The following is an 8,855-nucleotide window of genomic DNA, read 5'->3' as shown; positions in this document are numbered from 1 at the left end:
AAACCTTGCCAAAGCAAATCATGTCACTATACGGTCGTCTCCACTATTGAAGTTCACTATCACTCCACACACTGTATTCACATCCAATTTCTATAACAGCAATCAATGGGATCAACAAAAATCCATCTTCTGTTCGGTGAGTTTATTTCAGGGCCAGCTACGCACATTTTATCTGGCAAAACAATACAATGCAAACACTTTTCCAAGCAATCAGCTTTCCTGTATAATTTAACAAGGGGCCTAATTATTCTTTCAGCTACAACCATGTAAATCAGAAGTAAATCCACTAAAGGCAGCAGAGTCCGACCACTGCAAGTGAGAAGAGATTCAGGCCCAATGAGTTTTCAGCTGTCTATTCTCAAACTGTCTATGACTTGTTCTTTCAAATTATAAAATGGACAAGAAAAAATCTTTTTATATACACTAACATTTTGTATTTCATCTAGTGTAAATGATTAGTGTGAAATCAATTGATCGAAGTTGGAAGGAGATTAGATAGTCAATTAAGATTGTGGCATAAATTAAATCGATTTCAAATCCTGGTTATGAAAGGCTTGTAGCCATTAAGAATTTGGAGTTGTCATTACATAATTTATTCCAACAGAATTATGTAGCCTGTAAATTGCAATAAACAGGTCTCTTAAAAAAATCAAAGCTAAAGTCTATGATCTGTCTACTGACTTTTTAATCTATAGGCAGATTGTTGATGTTTGCTTTAGTTTCATTTTGATAATCAACCCCACCACATAAATGTGCACAACAATTTGTAACCAGTTGGCTAATCTTAGCTTTATGACCAGCAGTGGTAGTCAGCACTGTAGTCATTCCGGTAAAAGAGGTGCAAATTAAATTAATCTGCCTGCATAATTCTGGCAGGAACTCACTTCAATGGCACATCCTCCTGCAGGATTACATCTCTGAGAAGACATACCTCTGACATCATAAAACACAAATATTTAAATCAGGGATGCTTCTAGAAAATCAACTATAAACAAGAGTCCTTGAAGTTAGACTCCCCCTTTTTTTTCCCCCTCAGTGGGACATTAAAAAGATCTTGATATTAAATGTCATTGATTAGCTAGCTGAGAAGGTAATCTGAGAATTTAGGCTGTTGTCATTACTGAAGCATATTATTTCTTCACTGGCAGTTAGATACATTAAGGTTATAATTACCTTTGAAATAGAGGCATTACGCAGCCTATGAAGCGTGTAATGAGTCATGTAATGCTATTTAAGATTATTCAGAGTATGCAGAGTCAAAACTTCATGACAAATATATTGACAAGTGGAGCAGGATTTGATTCCCCTATTCATAATGAATAGCATTCTATTCCACACATAATTCCATTAATGTCAATACTACTACTCATGGTATTGATCATCTGGCTGTAGTCAGTGGTTCTCAAACTTTTGTACTGGTGACCCCTTTCACACAGCAAGCCTCTGAGTGTGACTCCCCTTATAAATTAAAAACACTTTTTAAATATATTTAACACCATTATAAAGGCTGGAGGCAAAGTGGGGTTTGGGGTGAAGGCTGACAGAACCCCTGGCCTATATCATGAAAGAAGGATCTGTCCTGAATGAGGGGCAGAGCATTGTGTTGTCCATGTGTAGCCATCCCCCACCCCCAGTTCCCTGCTGCTTAAAGAGGGAGTAAACTGCACCAAGCATGAGCATATGCAGCCTGACATACCAGCTACCCAGCATAGGGGAGGAAGCCAAACCACCCATTCCAAGTCAAACTCTGTCCCTCTTGCTCACTTGCAGCTCTGCAGATCCTGCTTCAGTTCCTAGGTTAATAGCCAAGATGATGGCAGCCAGCACAGGAGAGTAAGGGAGTGCCTTACATCCCATTATGACTGTGCTATCATACTAGGGCCAGAGTGTGACCCTGCTAAGTTATTAGTTATGGAAGTTTGCTATTGACTTCCACAAGCAGCAGTATCAGGTACTTATACACTTGCCCTCACCACTCAATCCACAGTACACTCCAAGTAGTGCTATGCTCAACAAACTGGGAATGTGCTTTGGAATGCAGAGTGTATGCGGTTATTTATGTTAAAGGGTTACTCTCCATATGCAATAATCATTTTCAAAAATGAAAATATCCAGAGGTTTTTCAGTAACAAATACAAAGTTGCCTAGTATTTACTATCAACTACTGGCCACTACATTTAATTTCATTAAAAAACAAAACCAAACTCTCCAAAACAGACTGAGAAGTTCCAGTATGCTTCTCCCCACCCCCCAAAAGAGTAGTGATAAGAATATATGAAGCCTGTAGACAGAATCACAGTCAAGGCTTGGGCTATTTTCTGATTGCACTATCTTGTCCAGCCAGTGATATTTTAAATGCCAGTAGTGGCCTGTTCTCTATATTTAAACCACCACCACAGACAGGCATTGTGTTTCTCATAAATATAGCCTTTTGACTATTTACATATGGCTACACCGTATACTCCCAATCTACTCTGAACGAGGAGCCGCCTGCAGTTAATGCTGCCCAGGACCAGACCAGGGAGCACATTGTGACACAATTCATCGCCTAGTTCCCCCTTACTCCCCAGAGGGGAAGTAAATTTCACCAGCCCTTTTCTTAGTGCCGATTATTTCCTCGCCTCCATGTTTGTTTAGTTGTGCTTGGAAGCTACTTCCACTCCTCACCCACAAGGAGAGGAAGTCTCATAGCTGCATGGCAGTCTACTACAGAAAGCGCTCTCTCTCTCCCCCACACTATGCCCCAGGATGTGGGCAGCCTTCATAGGGGACCAAGGGGAGCACTTTACATCTTACTTCCCTGCCTGAGGATGTAACATTGGTCATGATTTAGTATTTTTAATGTGATAACTCAAGTAGAAGTCACGTGGATTTAAAAAAAAAAGTTGAATGTAGCTGGCATTTAAAACTATATTTAAAAATTGTTTTAGCCACAAATAAAATCATCCTATTAACACTTTTCCCTCCTATTTGTATTGACAGAGAGATCTCAGCATAGGGTGACCAGATTTCCTGTTTTTAAAGGGACAGTCCCCTTTTTTGTGACTTTTTCTTATATAGGTGCCTATTACCCCCCACCCCCTGTCCTGTTTTTTCACAGTTGCTATCTGGTCACCCTATCTCAGCATGTCCATATGAAACAAAAAGTTTATGCAAAAGACTCCTCTTAAAAAGGGATCCTATGCATGAAGAACATATGAACACCATAAAACATGTTATTTATGCTGCCTCGGAAAGCTATACCTCTTTAAATCAGATTCTTTTTAGAATTTCTTGGCAGTTAACTCTACAGAAGCAGCACATTCTTAATACTGTATTCATGTATCATCCCATAGGCCACTATGCAAATTGAACGGTTTGTCCACTGTTCTGTAACACTAGATACAAATGTAATCATATGCCAATGAATGGAATCCCAAGTGGGAGTTATTTTAGGAAAGGCAGGAGCCTAGTGGGAAAACAGCGAACATGGCCTGACTCCCTTTGTCGAATACTTTTCTTTCCTTGTTCTAGAATGTTTCAAAGTAATCAGTAATTTCAAAGACTCAAAAAAGAGAGGATTTGGGAGCTAGTCCTGCATTTCTTGCACACTCAAACTAACACTGTGGCCACTGGGAATTTGGGCATGTGCAAAATGTAGGAGCAGGCCTGATCTTCTGGAGCCCAGTACTGCTAGGTGCTGAATACCCACAGTCCTTTGCAGAACTGGAACCACTTTAGGTTTTTTCCCCCAAATAATGTTACTATTATATTACCAGTTTTCAGAAAAACAAAGGATGGACACTCTCAAACCGAGAGTTCAGAAGAAGTTTCTACACATCAACTATCAATTCACTTTGAACAAATGCACAGGATCCTAATATTCCGTTTCTTTTACATCTGAGATCGAAAACCACTTATTTCCATGCTCACTCCACATCCTATTGACATAAGCACTGATTTTTTAAAGGGATACTGCGTCATTTGGGATTGATTTGGGCTATGGAGTTTTTCAACATTTGGTCAGGAGTTCAAATCCTGCCTGGGATGAGAGTCTCCTACCATCACCACTATGCAGTGGTTGTACAGTGTTCTGTGAAATGAGTCAGTGGTCCGATTCTAACTCCACATCACACACACACAAAAACAGTTAAAATTTGCATTAATTGATACCCTCGTTGACAGGCTCAGCAGAGAGGCCACCAAATGAACAGACCTGAAAATGAAATAGCCACTCACTCTTAGAAATGGTGTCTCCACTCAGAGTTGAAGTGCATGGGCAGGGCAGTATGAAGAATCTTGCAGTGTTGTATCTGTTCGGTGGCTAAATAAAGGATCACAATCTCCAGGGCTTCACAAAAGTCATTTTTAAAAATCCATGGATATTTATCTCAGTCTTAAATCAAGGAGGAGAAACTCATATTTAGTAACTAAAAGACTTAGAACTGTATGCCTGGTTGGTATTTTCCAGCAGCACTCAACAACCAATAGATCTTATTTGCATAAGAGTCCTGATTTATTGCTTTTAATTATTTGGCAGACTCCAGGTGCCCAACATTTCCATCTTGTCAAGGTAGCTCAGTTGCATTAACTCTCTTGGGAAAATTTTCCCACAGGGATGGTAAGCAAACAACATACATCCCCCTCAACCATGTTCCTTCCACACCTGCAGATCTAGGACAAGATATATGAAGAGGGGTTGGACACCCCCTCCTACCTGGAAAACAGGGAGATCTCACTTGCCAAAGGTCATCTCCACACACAGATCTGGGGGGGAAGAGATCTAGCCAGTAGTAAGGACCACAGGATTTGGACTAGTGGGAGTTTTGAATTTTACCTCAGTAAGCACTGAGCATAAACTGAGTGGTATCAATCGCCAGACATACTGTAACTGTTGCTCCCTGTGGATTACCGGAGAGCTGTCATGCGACAACTTAAGTAGCCTGTTAGGCGTACCACTACTCAGACAAATGTTTCCTCAGGCACTAAGACTAGGTGGTCTCCAGGAAGCACTGCACCAACTTCCATCGGTGCCACGTTCTGCCCCAAGACATCCTACCTCTTCTACCTATTCTTCCCAACTGTCTTCTCAACTGCCATGGAACCTTTCCCTCCCTCCTGGATCACCAGCCTCCAGTCAGAAGCGAGAAGACCAACAGCTAGGGTGACCGGACAGCAGATGTGAAAAATCGGGACAGGGGGTTGGGGGTAATAGGAGCCTATATAAGAAAAAGATCCAAAAATCAGGACTGTCCCTATAAAATTGGGACATCTCATAGACTCATAGATTTTAAGGTCAAAAGGGACCATTATGATCTTCTAGTCTGACCTCCTGCACAATGCAGGCCACAGAATCTCACCCACCCACTCCTGTAACAAACCCCTGACCTATGTCTGAGCTATTGAAGTCCTCAACTTGTGGTTTAAAGACTTCAAGGTGCAGAGAATCCTGCAGCAAGTGACCCTTTGTCACCCTATCAATAGCAGACTCATCAAGTGGCCCTTTGTGTTGAGAGCGAAGGCATATTTAGGCCTGACAGAAGCTTGCTGTGGATTTTAAGAGTCTGTTCTGATCACAATTAACAGCGTAAGCAAAAGTAGAACTGTGTATGCGTAAGAAATTGCAGGATAATCATGTTTAGTGTTGTGCATGTGTAAGAAACTGCTGAGTAATCATGTTTGTGAGAACAAGAAAAGACAAAGTAGCTAAAAAGCTAGAAAACACAGGTTTGAACTAACACTAAACTTGTACTGACAGGGGAGGAGAGTTAACATGGAAATGAGAGACTAATACATATGTATAAGAAAAGATGAAAAAATTATAAATAAGTTTGTGCAACAAAGGGAAGCTGAAGCTGTACTGTCCAATGCTGGTGGGGACTGTAATGAGATTCCCACTTGTAAATGATCACTACTCACCGAGTGTTTTGCCTTAATAAATATTTGTTAGACCCATCTGCTGAGTAAGTGAACCGTTAATCCAACACTTTGCTGACCTATTACTGCTTAGCAGATTTATCACAATATTATTTCAAAAAGGTTCAGGGATCCATGATCAATGCTTTGGTGCATATTCTCTGTCCTGTGCTGCTCAGGCATGCAAAGGGAGGAGAGACTATCTGCATACAGTTCCTCTGCTGGGAGCTCCCCAGCAGCAGTGTTCACTTCTGTGCCTCACTCCTGGCAGTAGGGCCGGCTCTAACTTTTTTGCTGCCCCAAGCAGTCCCCCCCGCCGAACGCTGCGCCCCCGGAACCCCCCCCCAGCACCGCGCCCCGCCCCGCGCCGCCCCCCCGCCGAGCGCCGCACCACCGGAGCCCTTCCCCCCCCTCGCCGAGTGCCACGCCGCCAGGCCCTTCCCTGAGCACCCCGCGCCGCGCCGCCGGAGCACCCCCCCCCCCGCGGAATGCTGTGCCGCGCCGCGCTGCCCCCCGCCACCCCAAGATTGGCCGCCCCTTACCAGGTGCCGCCCCAAGCATGTGCTTGGTTGCCTGGTGCCTGGAGCCGGCTCTGCCCGGCAGGAGAACATGTAGGGGACAGGAAGGGAGAGTGGCCATAGACACCTGTGCAAGTTACCTCGGCTCCCAGGCTCCTTTAACCTGCAACATGGCGGAGACAGACAATCAGAGAATTGTAATTGGTTGTGGGTTCTCAATTTCTACACCCCGCCCCAGCCCGCCCTCCCAATCTCCCCCCTGGTTGCTCTGGGTGACCATGTTGGGGAGGAACACCACCTTTTGCTAGGCACTCCTCATGGCTTAGGCAGAGCCAGTTGAGTTCCTATCCTGCTCTCTTTGGGGCTCCCACAGCCCAGCAAGGCGGCCGCAATGGAGCAGCTAGAGCTATTCTCTATTTCCTCTTCTGCGATGAGCAGGCAGCCAGCAAAGCAGCTGCAGCAGAAAAGGGGCAACAGAGCTGCTCTTGGGGCTTGAAGTGAGGTGGTTGGAGACAACTAGGGAAGCAACAGAGGGGTTTCAGAATCAGGATTCTGGTTTCGGCCCTTATTCTCAGCTGAATTACTCGAAGACACCAGAATTTTGTACTCTGCATTCTGCGCACGCGCACACACACACACACACACACACACACACACACACACACACAAAATGTCCCGAAAGGGAGAGAGAAAATGTTGGCAATAGATGGTGGAGAGGCACATATACCTGATCAATTTTAGCAAGTCCTTATTCTGGTTCCTGTAAACCTCCCCCAGCCCTAAGGTTTCACCAGAATATGCTATTGCGATAGCGTCCCAAAAGAAAGCACACACTAGTCTGGGCCTCAAACATCCATAGCACCATGCAAAGCAGCACAAGATGTCTGACCATAGAGTAAATCCTCAACCTGAAGCATATATTTTATGATGATTATCACTACATGCCATTAGTCACCCTACACTATGGAAATATAAAAGTAATCTCTATATTTTAAAATACCAGGTCTGGAAATTAAAAATCCATAGAGCTCAGAATGCCCTATCTCTATTAGGCTGGGCAAAGGATTTCAGTTTTGCGTTATTTTACAGGGCGGAAAGGATTATATAATTATAACAAACAAATACTGCTGCCTAGATACTGCAGTTATAGGTATATTAAAATATTTAACGTACCTTAGAAACTAGCCATGTAATCATAAGTTCCCAGTCATTTGGAAGGGAGTGTATGGTATTTACTTGAAGGAAGATATAACAATAATCATTATTATTAGGGCTGCAGGTTTGTCATTGTGGGAAAGACGTCATGGATAGCTCATGCATTTCCTGTCCTGGGGCGCTGGACCCAGAGCCTGCCCTGCTCTGGGCATTGAGACCTGGCACATGGGGTGACAGCAGCACTCAGGTTTGGCCCAGTCACCCTGTTATGATCCCTCCATCATACACTAGGTCACAACACCCAGAGTGGGGCACCAGGCCCAGACCCATGGGGCAGGAGCCACCACTGCCAAGGCTTGCTCTCCCATCCCCCCCTAAAACCAGCATTCGGGTTGCGGTGCCAGGAAAGGGTGCTGCTGTGGGTGGTCGGTGCCCAATCTGTCGGGCAAGGAGGAGGCCACTTTTTAAAGAAGTCACAGTAAATTTATTCATCCATGATTTTTACCAAGGTGGCTTTTCTGTGATTGTTGATAAAAAATAATGCCATGGCATGTCTGCAGCCCTAATTATCATTATATAATATTTTTCGTACAGTAGCACCCAATCAGGCTCAGGGCCTCATTGTGCTAGGCACTGTACAAACACATCTGGAGACACAGTCCCTGTCTTGGAGAGTTTACAGTCTCATACAGAAACCAACAAGTGCTGACTATGACATTAAATATTTGGGAGGGAGCATGACTAATGGTTAAAACAGAGGAAAATGCTGTCAGAGTCACTGAATTTACATTCTGGCTCTGCCACTGAATTACCGTGTGGCCTTAGGCAATTCACTGAAGTCTAAATTGTCATGCCAACAATTAGGTACCAGAATCCCTATTCCTGGTTTTCAGTGGTGCAGATCACCTACAGCACTCACTGACGTCAGTGTGTGGCTGAAAAGCAGGCTGCTTTTCTTTAGGTGCCTAAACATAAATTTACAGTAAGTGCCTAACTTTAAGCATCCAAGTTTGAAAATTCTGGCCTTACCCTATTTGTAAAATGGGGCTAATACAGCTACATCACAGACATGTTGAAAGTTTTAATTAGTGTTTGTAAAGTGCTTTGAGACTCATTGATGAAAGGCACCATAAGACCAAATGTTATTATCATGCCTTCCAAACCCACACCTGTCCCTGAGATCTAAAACTACAAGGTCTGTGATGATGCATCTTTGAGCTTCTTGGAACATCAAGTATAATTACTAAGAAATTAGGTAGATGATTCCATTGTGATGCAACTACACAG

Source organism: Malaclemys terrapin, chromosome 7 (assembly GCF_027887155.1).
Source record: "Malaclemys terrapin pileata isolate rMalTer1 chromosome 7, rMalTer1.hap1, whole genome shotgun sequence".
Taxonomy (NCBI): domain Eukaryota; kingdom Metazoa; phylum Chordata; order Testudines; family Emydidae; genus Malaclemys; species Malaclemys terrapin.
The sequence above is the reverse complement of the archived record's forward strand: the minus strand, read 5'-3'. Positions refer to the sequence as shown.